The sequence below is a fragment of the Perissodus microlepis genome, chromosome 15 (assembly GCF_051167445.1).
Source record: "Perissodus microlepis isolate ML-2025 ecotype Zambia chromosome 15, ASM5116744v1, whole genome shotgun sequence".
Classification (NCBI taxonomy): domain Eukaryota; kingdom Metazoa; phylum Chordata; class Actinopteri; order Cichliformes; family Cichlidae; genus Perissodus; species Perissodus microlepis.
Genome location: NC_140475.1, coordinates 21128303 through 21142641, shown reverse-complemented (window position 1 = coordinate 21142641; position 14339 = coordinate 21128303). Strand labels below are relative to the sequence as shown.

The following is a 14339-nucleotide window of genomic DNA, read 5'->3' as shown; positions in this document are numbered from 1 at the left end:
GCTACAGGAGAAAAGACTCACAGGCAGCATATAGCGCTGTCCTCATGTCACTAGCCAAAACCAAGAGGAAAGGTCTTGCTTGTTGCTGTGTTTGGGTGACAATTACTCATGTTGTGGTGACATAAATCTGTCTGTAGTCACATTAGGGGATTTGTCTTCTTTATGGGGACAAAGACCCCATAACATACATCAAAGTTTAAGATAAGGTTAGGACAAAGGGTAATATGGGGATGGTTGGTTAGTAAGAGTTACTTCTGAATGAACTAAATGAAAGTCAATGTAATGTTCTCTGAAATCTTGGAAAAATTTGTGTGTGTGTGTGTGTGTGTGTGTGTGTACATAGATAAGGGAGGTTGTTATTGCTTTCTCGACATCTCTGTGAATCATCTGCCAATTTGTGTTGAGCCCCATTAGTCAAAGTGAAATCTAAGGGGAAGTGTTTCTTGAGGGAAGTGTTGAGTGAGACGCAGCGTGGTCTGAGAAATTACCTGATATGTCTGTGATGGATACCAAAGTGTCACAGCTGCATCGTTTGAATTTTACACTTAATTTGCATCCTGTGGTTTTTTCTTGCAAATTCCCTGAGGGTAAAACAAGTACGACAGAAGATTTCCGTATACCTCTGTGAGAATAGTGTTTACCTTCCAAAAATCTAATGTTGCTGCTGATAAACAGGACCTGCATCAAACCCTCTTTTGAATATAAAGAAGGCTGAGAGTAATGACGGTTATCAAATTACCTTACCTTTGTAGTTGGTACTGTGTAAAAGGCCTCCATAGCAACAGCTGTTGTTGTTTGGTCCATGGGAGACTTGTTGGTCGTGTTACCTGTGATTTTAGGGATTTGAGCATGATGATAATATATATGTTTCACTTCAGAGAGAAATAAAATGTAGAAATCATCCAGTACTGTAATGACTGGTGACTTTTCGCAGCTACATTTTGAATGATTGAACCAGTGCTTCTGATATTCTGGAAAACAAGCCGAAAACAGAAGATTTTCTTTCAAATAATGACAGGAAACATTGATCAGTAACATGAAATTCTCACTGTATAATTTACACTCAGTGGACAGTTTGTTAAGTTCACCTTCCCAGATCTGCTTCAATTCTTCATGGCATAGATTCAAAAAAGTGTTGAGCCACATAAACGCTGGCTGCACATCCACAATGTGAATCTCCCATTTCACCACACCCTAAATGTGCTCTGTTGGATTGAGATCTAGTGACACTGGAGGCCATTTGAGTACAGCAAACTCATTGTCAGGCACAACCAGTTTGAGATGATCTGACCTTTATGACATGTTGTGTTATCCTGCTGAAAGCAGCTGTCATAAGATGGGTACAGTGTGGTCAGAAGGGGATGGAAACAGTCAGCAAAAATACTGAGGTAGGCTGTGACATTTAAACAATGCTCAGGTGGTGCAAAGGGCCCAAAATGTGCCAAGATCCAACATCAGAACTGGGCAGGATGGGTCCATGATTTCATGTTGTTTAGACCACAGTCTGACTACCATCCAAATGTCACAGCAGAAATCAAAACTTCTCAGACCTGACAATGTTTTTCCAAGCTTCTCTCATCCAGTGTTGGTGACCCTGTGTAACTTGCAGCTTGAGTTTCCTGTTCAAAACTGATAAGTGTGATGGTGTGGACTTTACTGCTGTAGCTCATCTTCTTAGAGGTTTGATGTGTTGTATGTTAAAAGATGCTCTTCTGGTTGTGATGAGTGGTTATTTGAGTTACTGTTGCCCTCTTATCAGCTTATAGCAGTCTGAACAGTCTGAGCTGTTTACATGCCTAAAAGCATTTTTTAAGTGTTGTGTGTATTTACGTGTATATTAGGGTGGTTAGGGTTGCAGTGGTCTGGTAATGTTAATATCATGGCTTTGTACCAAATTATACAGAATTATACACTTTTTTATTCATTATAATGATAGAATTAATTAATTAATTATCATTAACCCTTTGCTTTTTCTTATGAATTATGTGTTGGAGATAGTCTCAGGGTTCACTGGTCAGTTGTTTGGTCAACATACTTCCATCTGGCCAAATTCTCATTGGTCTAAATATAGGTGACTAGTCTTATTGTCACTAGTTGGCAAAATCCTGCTATTTTGCAAACTAATCAGCAATTCTTCTTAGAAGAGACTGAACTATGCTCCCTAAAGTCACATTTCTACTAATCCCCACAAAGACAAAGACGTTAGCAAAGTGCATTTCTTCTTTAGCCGGATACTTTGATGCTCCTTTCCACCTCCTCCACTTTCTGTAAACATTCGTTTTCTGCTGTCAGCACACAGTTGATGTGGTATGTTGGTGAGGGAAAAATCCTCCCTTTTTTCAAGCGGAGGAAATAACTGTAGACTCAAGCCAGTGCATCACTGTGATGAGTCCATACATAACACATTTCTGACGGCTCTCCAGACACAGATTAGAGCCTGAATTATTGATGGGAGCTATTAGCTGAGCCCTGAGTCATTCCTAACTGTGCGACTGCTCGGCCGAATGGATGCTCGTCGCTTGGTGCAGAAAACAAAGAACATAGGTGCGATAAGGTGGTTTAATTGGTTTTACTTTGAGAAATAAAATGCAAAAAGAAAAACTAGACACTGAAATTGAAATGGCTGTGGTGATCAATTCAGTCTTATTTTTCTCAGGATATGAAAAGAAGAATATAATTTCTGATGGCCTATGGCCTTTACTTTCCTATTGTCAGCATTTTTTTTTAATTACCGCAAATGCCATAAAGTACCAATGTATCCTACGAACAGTTATTGTGTTTGTGCATGTGTCCCGTGCCTCATATGCTTTATTTCTTTGTCCCACTGAGCTACATTAAAGCCTAAACAATATTAAAAAATCCATCATTGTGCCACCTTAATATGTTCCTGAATAACACGAGTACACTCTTACACTTGTTTGTTTTGACTCAGTCACACAAACAAATGCTGTCCTGGTGTGTTGAATATTCATTCGAGCCACAAATATGTATTAATTCACAGCTAAAAATACATAGGACCCTACAAATGTAGTTTTCTCTGTTTTTGTAAATTTTGCTAAATGATAATAAGGAGAATACACATACCACTATTTAAAACCTGAACTACATACTTTTCTTGTTTAAAAGTCAGAAGACTTTAAGAGTCAGAAGGATCGTGCTGCAAGTTAGGTGCATATAAATTGCATTTGTGGCACAATTTTCCCCAAATAATAATTTTTAATCCAAATAAACACCTAGCAAATGCATTAAATATTGAATTTCAGCCTCTGTACAGCAGAATTAAGCCTGAATCATTCCCACACACTCAGAGAGAGATCTGAATACTGTTAAACAGTCAGTGAGTCACTTCAGTCTGAGCAGGTTTGGTTGTGAATCTTTAAACCATTAAGTGCAATGAAAGCAGCTGACTCACACTAATGTACAGAGCTTTTTTGGGTGTGAGAATTTGAAGTAGTTTCAGGCTGATTTACACCAAATGCATCCCTGAGTTAAACTTTTCTGCGCGTCAGCAACTTCATATGCTGCTGTCCATGTTTCTCTTTGTTTCTAAAGACTTTTCAGTTCGTCCTGCAGGATTTTCTGACGTCGATATGAACTGACACCAACGAGACATGTAAAAGCAGCTACAAGCATGCTGTATCATTAGTGTTTTAGAGGATCTGTTATCAATCTCAAAACCAAAAGGGGTGAACGTTTGTTTATTTTTGGTTTTGGTTAATCTCTTGTTTTTCTTGCATGGTTTTCAGTAGTGCTGTGACCACAATTCACTGCATGTTCCACACTTTCTTCCTATCAGCTGAAAAACAGGCTGAATATGTAACTACGGCAAATCAATTCCACTTACCTTGAAATTAATTCAAATTGAGCTTGACAGTTGAGTTTGCCTTTCGGTGGATAAATAATCTTAACCATCCCAAAATAAGCTAGTTTGACATTCTTGAATTGGTGCTCAAACTGCTTCGTTTGTGGTTTAAAGTTTGTCATGGCAACCCTGATAGTGTTAGTTTTAAGGAAATAGCATGTAGGCCACATGCAGTGGGATCCAAATTTGTAGCTTAGTATTGTGAACAGATCACAGAAGAAGCAAGTCTGGATCCCTGCTGGGGCCCCCTCGAGGGCTCTGTGTTCATTTTTATATCTGCCAATACACAACTGATTGTGTTTTTCTGAGGATTATCTTTTGGGCTTTTTTTTTTTTTTATTATTATTATTTTTCCCTGTAAGTGTAAATCCAAGACGCACACAGAAAATATGGGGAGACAGCGATAGTGATGGGGTCATTTATTCTGTCTTACTCCATGACCCATTATCACTGACTGTTAAAGAGAATAAACAACATACTCTCTGCTTTGTTATGATTGTGTGGAGGATCATGCTAGCCATTAAGGGTTTATCAGCATGACTGCACAAATATGATCAGCAAATTCAACGTTTCTGCCAGTTCTTTACAAACCACGTTCCAGGCTTAAGTTGACCCCCTGCTGGGTCTTTGACTGGAGATTTATATTTTCTTAGCCTAAAGCTATAACCGTTAAGTTAGCTAATTAATCCCGCTCCTGTTTTTTTTTTTCAACAACAACACAAAAAAAAACCAAAACTGTCTTTTCAGCTATTATGTGTCCACTTCTGTCCAATGATTAAGACAGCCTATCTTGTTCATTGATGAATGTTAACAACATTATAAGCCTTTATGGTATTCTATGAATGGCTGTAAAAAATGAAGTATACCCAAATTCAGTTACATGTAGATCCACTTTTAGCAGGAATAATTTGAAGTAACTTTGCTCTGTATGACTTTATCAGTCATCATTGTTTATGATGACTGACAAATGCTCATAAACATCATTGTTTATGAGCATTTGTTTGCACAGCTTTCATCATGGCGTTTCATTTGGGTTGAGGTCTAGATTTTGACTGAACCTTTGCAACACCTTCATTCTCAGTTTGGTCCAAGCTTTAGCTGCCTGACAGATGACCTCATATTTCACTCTAGAATACTTTAGGATACAGAGGAGGTCATAGTTGGCTTTGGTTTATAGGCTCACCGTGTTGACATAAGACACGATGCTGCTGTATGTTTAAACCCAAGAAAGTGGCATTGCATCAGTGTACTCATGTGGTACTCTGATGCAGCACATCCTTTTCATCTGCTCCTGTCTTTCCCTTCTAAAACGTTTGGTCAGCTGACCTGTCAGACATTAGTTTATGTAACAGGTAATACCTCTTTTCCACCCACAGTTGGTCCCAACTTTTGGCATTTTTTTGGTGATGTTGTGTTTAGACCAGCTTTTTGGTACCTTCAGGTGGAAATGAATGGGATTCATTCTAGATTTGGCAGTGGCATGGTCTTAAATCAATGAACAGCCTTTTAAGAGCCATCAGTTAGAAACTCTGACATGATGAAAATATGAGTAAGGCAGTGGCTCATTTGAAGGCGCACCAAACTAGCTGCTAGTCGAGAATCAAACCAGAGTGTTAAACACCAGTTTAGGTATGTTATAGAAAAAAGCCTGGATCCTAAAACAGTGTGTCTCAGGCAGTTCAGCAGCAGTTAGACAGTGAGTATCTCCTTTTATACAAACTTTGCAAAATGTTTTATGTGCACAAAAAGCGTGACACAATAAAGGAAACAAAAACAGCAGAAAGTTGATATAATGGACACTTTTAAAGAAGCATGGCCGTAAGTCTCTGAGATTTCTTGTCATTGTGGTTTGCAGATTTTGAAGTCTAAAGGTTTGGAATACATCTGTGAAATATCTTCTTCAGTGATTGTACATCTTATGTTGTGTGTCTTCTACCATCTTTTTTCTTACACACCTAGAAAAACAATCCTTCCAGTTGTGTTTTTTTTAAATGTTTTTATTTTTTTTGCCCTGCTTACCGATTTATGTCAGAACACAGTCAACGGGGCAAGAGTTCTGAGTTAGTATCTGATGCAACAGGGTTTGTGTCCTTAAGCTGAACTTCTCTGCAGTCTTTGTTTAATGTGCTGCTTCATTGTTTGCTGCAGACAGATGGTGCTCTTTGGGATTTGTGTTCCTATGCCTATAAGTACATACAACACAGTTCATGACTGATTTACTCGACTGTGTGAAACACTACCTTCCACTTACATTTCTTTATGTGTAAATTAGATTACATTCAAGTGTCATAAGAAACACAGGAGGTAATAAAGTGTGCGCAAAATGGGATTCAAACCCATCCTGACATAATCCTCCAGGATTACAGTGTTACAGAGGGATTAGAGCTGTGTGGTACGTTCTTTAAGGGTGTTCTTCTCAAAAGTATGATTTAAAGTAATATATGAACAGGTTTTACATGAAAAAACAGTTCAAGAAAAGTCATACAAATGACTTTAGAGATTTTTAAGGCAGGTTAAAAAACAGAGGAACATTGAAAAATCTTAAAATAAAACAAGAAAAGCATTAAATATTTAATTAAAGCAGTTTAATCTTTTTTAAATATAAAGTAATGAAAGTGAGTCTACCACATTTAGTTGTGGACACACTACCACTAAAGAAAGAAATGATATTTTCTTAGCTCTTCATCTTTTTGACAGATTTTATTGTCTACACTGACATTATTTCTGTGTCATGAGTGTAACATGTTGTATCGTACTGTGGACTGCAGCAGCTTCTCATGCTGTCTTGTTCCTGAGGTTTAGATTTGTGAATCACCTCGTTAACGTGATCTGTCACAGTCTGACGCCATCTGACCTCAGATCAACTACCTGCCACTCACTGTAATGAATGAGCTGTCCTGAATCTGATGGTTAACCGACTGTGCAGTCGCTGACAGTCAGTGGACTCAATCTTGCAGCTTCATGTGTTTAACCTGCATTCAAGGATGCAGCGTTTAACTTTAATATCCTAAAAATCATGTGAAAAACAGTGAAATTCTGTCTGTGTGCAGAACTTGGCTCAGATTTACAGATCAGCTGGAAGGACTGCGTTATTTAGATTTTGTCCATCGCACAGTTTTTTGGTTTTTTTTTTTTGGGGGGGGGATGATGGTGGGAAATCCAATGGTTGCTCTCATTTTGTGTTTTTAGCAGAAAGCGTAATGAGATTCCGCTTCCATTAAATAATTAAAGCCAAATGAAGTAGCAGCTTTCTCTCCACACACAAAGTGCATCACAGCAAAGCCGCGCGCCAACATCCTGCTATTCTTAAATCTATATATTCTATATATTTCTGTCATGCTTTTATATGTGTGCCATCAGTTCTGTCTACATTACTATCTCACTATATATGATCCTATTTCTGACACTTCATTCATCCTCAGGGGAGATGATTATGTGATCTCTAAAAAGCTCAGCATGAATGCAGCTGAAAAGACAAACATTCAAGTTGTACTGAAAATCGATTAAGTACACCAAAGAGCTGTGTTACTATATGATAGAATTTCTAGCCATTTTTCAGTTTGCAAACTGCTTCACACGACCTCCCTCCAAGCTGAAAGCTGAACGCTGACACTGGTTTGGATGTAGCCTTGTAAAATAAATATTATTAAGGTTTGTGAGTATAAATGGATAGATTACAGTACAAGGTCAGGTGCCAGGTGCCAGGTGTTCATTCGTGCATTTCTCCTAAATATATTAGTCAGATTTTAGTATAACTTCCATACAACGATCACCAAATGAGTCTTCACCCAAACTGCGCACGAGGTTAAACTCAGTGTCATATCGATCAGAATGTGGGTAATTTTTCTTTTTCACAGAAACTGACTATTGTTCAGATTCTAGTGAAACCAGATGAATTTGTCCTGAATATGAATGTTTGGGATCTCATCTCTTCTCCATGGATTTTAATTTTCATTAGTTTGAGATCCAACCAATAACAAGAAAGATCAAACATTTCTTAAAACTTTCTTAACTTTCTGCACGAGCTGCTTCATTCTTTACAATAGCCTGTGTCACCGATGTTCCGGTTTCTTCTTTTGGATCGTGTAACATATGCAATGAGAAAAGAGACATTATGCCAAATATCTCAGCCAATCAAAAATACATTAACTGCTGCTTATTGGTTGATCATCATAAACGCTGCCTGTATTTTTGTCCACTGGGGTTAGGTTGTTTGCCAGACCCAATAATCTATTTTGTATCACTTCTTGCTGTTCTTCTGTCCTATTCAGGTTTTTATTTATGGATCTCAGGATGTGCAAGCTCACCCATAATCAATAAGCTCCTGACTGACTCAGCCTTTTTCTCTGTAAAAATTAAATAATATACAATGGATATGAGTTTCCAAATGTGCAGTAATATATATCAGTCAGGATGTCTAAAATATATCATCTTGAAAATCTGCAATACCATCACATTTTTTTCAGGGATGAATGATCTGCCAATTCATTACTGGTCCTTATTTTTTATTTATTTATTTTTTTCTGAATGCAAAATCAGTGCAACACTACATACGAGTTTCAATATTTCTTACTGTAAGGTAATCATTTCAAATCTTAATGCCTTTAATAATTAATTAGATAAGTGAATGAAAACTGATAGATGGATAATTTTCTTTCTCTTTATCTTAAGTAACCATTGCTTACATGCAAAAATAAAATGGATAAATAAAATTAATTGGAAAAAAATAGTATATATACATTAAATTATTTGATTTTTATCCATATATTTCAATGTTTTTCTAGTCAAAACTTAACAAAACAAAAGCCAAATACAAAGGCCAGTCAGATGCTGTTGGCACCAGAAGGTAGCACTTTCTCTAATAACACTGTTAAATAACCATCATTAAATGATCATATTTCCCTATTAAGTCTTAATTTGCCAGATCAGATCAGTACTTATACATTTTGAGAATGAGGAACATAAAATAGTGGATTGTGTATTTGCTGATTCTATCCTAACACTAATAGATTATTTACATGATACTTTGTATACTCATAGTCCCCAGAGGATTAATCACAGCTTTTCATTTCACTGTTTGTAAGATTGCAAAAGCTGTAAATATTTTATATTTGATTCGCATCATTAAACCTCCAGTTTTGCTTGATTAAGTATGAAGCATTAAAGGAGCAGCAGATCTCCAGAATATAGACAAACTGTTAATGGATTAATTACTTCACACTGATTAACTTGATCATGTAGAAAGCAGCAGAGTAGTTCTGCTGCCCGTCTCCACCTCCTCAAACCCTTTTGCTTTTGTTTTCTTTGCCCTCCCCCCTAAATCTTCAGCAACATCATCATCCTCCCCCTTATCTTTGTCCCTTTTCACTCAATTCAGCCACTCCAACATTGTTCAGCGGGGACAATAGTGGCAGAGCAGTTTTAATGTTGTCACAGCAGACAGAGCATTCAAGCCACACTGAGGTAATCGCTCGTTTTGTTTAAAAATGAGCTCAGCCATTACACTAAATCACAACAGTTCGTCATTAATCAGTGTTTTCTATAGAAACAAAATGAAGTCCGAACAATTCATTGCTCTCCTCTTTAAAATGCCTCACCCTCCTCTCAACCTCAAAGAAGCATCGTCATCATCATCATCCTCTTTGTCAGCAGCCAGTTGAATGCTACAGTGTTTCACCTTACCCTCCTCTTCCTCCGTTCTTCCTCCGCCCTCCGCGGCTCCCTCCCTGCTACATCCCACCCTTGCTGCGTTGCCACGGCAACATGTCGGACTGCCTCGCTATCTGCTCTGCCCTCTCCTCCAGATGGGCTCCCTTTTGTTGTGCGTCTGAGTGTTCGTGTGTGTGCCGAGACAGAAACACATTTCTCCATCTTCGTTTTCTTTCTTCCGCGGATGCTCACAGGCAGTTGAGTGTCAGTGAGTGCGCCACAAAATGCTGTAAACGAATTATGTGCTATATGAAGACACCATGTTTAATGTATTATTAAATGTTCCAGAATACACTAAATATTCACTAGCTACACATGCATACTGTTTCAAAAACAGCATAAAGACGTGCTCCCTTCGTTTTATCTATTTGAGCTTAATCTCGTGGGTGTTCATGCTGATATTTTTCTTTTTTCAATGAAACGTTTTAACAGACATTAAAGGAATTTGTTATTTTCCAAACAATCCCATCAGGATTAACTTCCAAAACAATCATGATCACTTCTACTCCAGCCTAAGGTGTATTTCGTGAGACCATGTTGGTGTCCATATGTCCATTTGAACCTATTTGGCTAAACAGAGAGAACGACTGCTGGAATTCAGACAAAGTTGAGGCTACAGAGGCGCACTTGTGGGAGTCCTCCAAAAGACAGACCACTCAGTTCTGATAAAGGCATAGGTTGGTTTAAAAGCGGGCTTGAACAGGAAAAGAGGTGTAACTGGGCTTCAACTCAGAGAGGAAGAAGTGTTAAAAAGGCATTTAGAAAAAAAAAAAGAAAGAATGAGAAAACAGGCCGTGCCTTCATTGGACTTCATTGGACTTCTTTTTCTGTTTCACTCCTTTGTCTGTTATGATGTCTGTCTTGTTAATGGCAAGGACTATACAAAAACAAACAAAAGCAGCCCACATTACCATCTGTTCTGCATATTTTCAACATTTTCCCACAAGAAACATCAGACAGCTACAACATGTGAATGTGGGAATGTGGGATTTCAGTAGTGCCAAGTCTTTTCAGGGTACTTCGGGTCAAGACCTGACAATGTTATGGTTCAGTCACACTAGAGAAAAGATAGGACAGCAACCTTCTTGGCAGTTGGAAAAATTGGTGGTTGTCTTGGGATTGCACTATTTTTTTTTTTTTTTTAATTTGGCTATCTACAGTAAGTAGCTGGTGTTTGCATAGGTCACTATGTGTAAATGGCTTGAACCAAAATCCAGAGTTTTCTGTGTCATGAATGTGGCTCTCTTTTTTTCCTGGCTAAATCACTATGGTAATTTATGCTGAACACATCACCTGGTCGGGAGCCGGTTATCTTCAGTTTGAAATTGAGGGCAAATGACACATTTTCACAGATTTTTTCATTTACAGCATGTAAATTACATAATGTGTTTTATATGTGCAACTTGTTAAGCCGTACCTTACTAACATTACAAATGAAGCCCAGATGTCACAGCAGCCTATTGTCACTGGAGTGTTTATTTATTCATTTGCAGAAAATGTATAAATGTTGTCAACCTTGATTTTGCTGCTAAATCTCTTTTACGCTGCTGGAATTGTAGCTGCTACAACACACACCAAGAATTCCTGTTCATTCAATAAAATTGATTTCACTTTGCTCTGCCAACAAACTAACGATATTTTCATATATCTTTTATTAGACTATGGGACAGTAAAAATTTACTGTTTGAGCAGTTTAAAGTTTCAGAGCTCTAATGTCGCACCTTCATCTTTGAAATAACCAGCAGCGCTGAGAGCACACTCTGCATTAAAATAATTAACTTGAATAAAAATCAAGATTAATCCCAAGATTAATGACATCTGAATGTGTCTCTGATTGGATGACACACTCAGAGGGTCTCATTTTCTGTGTAAGAAAAGTCATGTGACCTGGGAAATTCCCCCTTTTTATGTCAGCACACAGAGCCTGAGGAGGCAACCCAGTTTAAAAGAAAGTGGACACTGTAATGCCCATTATCTCCCACTGGAGTTTTAACGAAAGCCTGACTGTGTTGAACTTCCTTCATAATGTACCTCTCTGATGGGAGATCGTGATGTGACTTGGACTGACCTCAAATAAATCTCAGAAAGATTGATCTACGTGTAATGTCGACAGACAGCCAGCAATCAATGTTGCAATCAGTCCAAGAAGTTGGTGATATCTGCAACAGGGGAAAAAACTCAACTCGTTGCAAATGCATCGTATTCTTGTTATATTCATACATAAGCATCATTTTGCAGTTAAATTCTCCTCCTACAGAAACTATGTCTCTATTTGTGGAGGAATTTCAATTTTTGTTTCAAGTTACAAGATTGTGGCTGAATTCTAAATTAAAATAGTTTAATAATAGTTCACAGTAACGTCAGCCAATCATGACTTTGACTGGTTACAGATATGATCCCCATCTCCAAAGCAACCATTTCAAAGGCAACAAGACCTCAAGTGCATTTTACACAGTCACATATACACATATGACTCTGTGTCCAAACACTAACTTTCCTAGTTTGACTGTTGCATCAGAGACACACACATCAGTCACCTCTGTGGGCTAAACACACGGTGACACTAGGCAGCAAACACTCCCTTTGAACAACAAAGAAACCTTTGACCGAACCAGAATCAGTAAATCTGGCTTGACTGGTTCTGGTAAATGGAGAACAGACTTATGAGCAAACAAAAACGTTTTCAGTAAATTATTTCGGCTTGTAAAAGTATGTGTATATCTTTAACCATGTTTATTTTTTGGCAAAATATGCAATAGTGACACACTTTTATCCCCTAAGCCTGCATATCTGCAGATATTTAGACCACATTAACATATACAGTAGAGTACCGTTCCAGTAAGCAAGGTCTCTGTGGATTTAGCGCATTAGCATTGTTATGTAACATATAGAGTTCTGCAGAATAACTGGGTCTCCTGAAAATTGTGCCAACACTGGCTGCAGAAAATTCCCGAGATTAATGTTGACCTACTGTATATTTTGTGAAGCGGTTTAAAATGTATGAAAACACTTTGTTTCTTCATTAGAGGTAATCGTCTGTAAAATATCACTTTATTATGATTGGGAAGAAGTCTATCTCAGGACATTAATTCCACTCTACTGATTTATAATCCTCCTGCTTTTCTCCATCACCATGAAGTGTAATAAAAAGGTTACGAGACAGCCTGTAATTTATCTTTTTTTATCTAAAGCAGTGTAATCGGGACATCCAGTTTAAATTCATTTTCCATTTATAAGGTGGAAAAACTGGTTAACTTTAAATGGAATCAAAGAATTTTTTTGTTTTGCATTATATTAGGAATCAGATACTTGATAGGCAGTTTGCCAACAATCACCATGCCTTGTAAATGTCACTATCCTGTTGTTTCAGTCTGCAAGAAGGAAATTGAGACAGTTTTTAGTGAACAAAGAAGCTCTTGACCAGGTTTTTCTTTGTAAATAACGCTGTATTGATTGAGATTGTCCTTTCTGCCCGTTATCTCTGAAATGCAGATGGATGAAGACAGCAGCTATCTGACCAAATGCTCTCCCACTTCAATAAAATAAGCTACACTGAGTTTGGCTGCTATAAGCTTTTGATAATTTGAAGAAAATCTGCCAACAGCTGGTATTCTCTGCCAATATTCTAGATCACATTCAGTCTTTGAAATTGAATGTGCAGCAGCATCGGTCCCTTTGTTCATACACTTGAAAAGAATGATTTAAGTGCCTATTTGACTGTGAAATCTCCAAAGCACTGAATGCTTCACATGTCAGCGCTGAACATGTGACTAGTTAAAGTAATAGTTGGATACATTTCAGAAGCATGTTAGTCTGCACAGCCAAGATGTTATTGTATTTAGCTGCCCTGTGTTAACTGGTAAATTTCAAATCTTTTGAAGTCACACATACACTTTAGAATTAGATTTTTTTTTCTATGGAACCTCTATACAGTATATTTAATGTTTATGTATGAAAGACAGACATTGAAATGATAGAAAAGTCACAACGCCTCTTCGTCTTTTAGCAAAACCGACTTAATCTCATGTCACACCAAAATGGCAGTTAAGGAGTCGAAAACAACATTAAGAGCTTCTGGGGCAAAACATAGAAAACCAGAAGTTGTTTCATCTTCGCACATGAAGAAATGTTAATTTGATTTTCAGTACAGAAGCATAATATTTGTTTTACAGACTCCAGGCAAGAAAGGCAATGAGGTTTATTTTAGCCACATATTCGTGATATATTATTTGGATCAGGATGATGACAGGTCGAATTTGCCATTTATACTTTTGTGTTTGTTTTCATGCAAGTCACAGAATATTAACATTAAGACCGCATGTTTCTAAAATGACTAACTTAAACTAATGATAGCACTAATACCAAGGCTAAATTTCTTAGAAGTTTGATTTTCTTTAACTGCTAATTTACATTTGTATTTGTATTCCTGACCTGTTCTCAGGCAGTTTTGCATGATTCACAGTTACAATAATCTAATCTAATACCAGGCTTTGGTACAGCCAAGGCAGCTAGTTTTGGACAGACGAGGAACCGAGGGTCAGATCAAATCTGGAGATCTGGATTACAGTTTGTTATCAGAAATGACTCACATTGAAAACTGGAGCCATTGTGGCTATTGTGGGTGTGTGGGTCATGCTGACTTTGTAGCTCCATGCCTGCTGTGTTCAGAGAACTGAAGAATGGCAGAATGGAAAATTGGCACATCCTGGAAACAAGCACGGGCCTATTGCCTTCAGACACAGAAATCAGTCACTTTGCTCAGGGAATC

At 37.7% G+C, this 14339-nt stretch overlaps 1 protein-coding gene across 3 annotated transcripts in view; it reads left to right on the top strand.

The window, feature by feature from the left end:
* The window catches only part of LOC146372127 (clavesin-2), a 66982-nt gene that overhangs the window by 5794 nt on the left and 46849 nt on the right, over positions 1-14339 (top strand). The gene's annotated exons all lie outside the window — the stretch shown is intronic.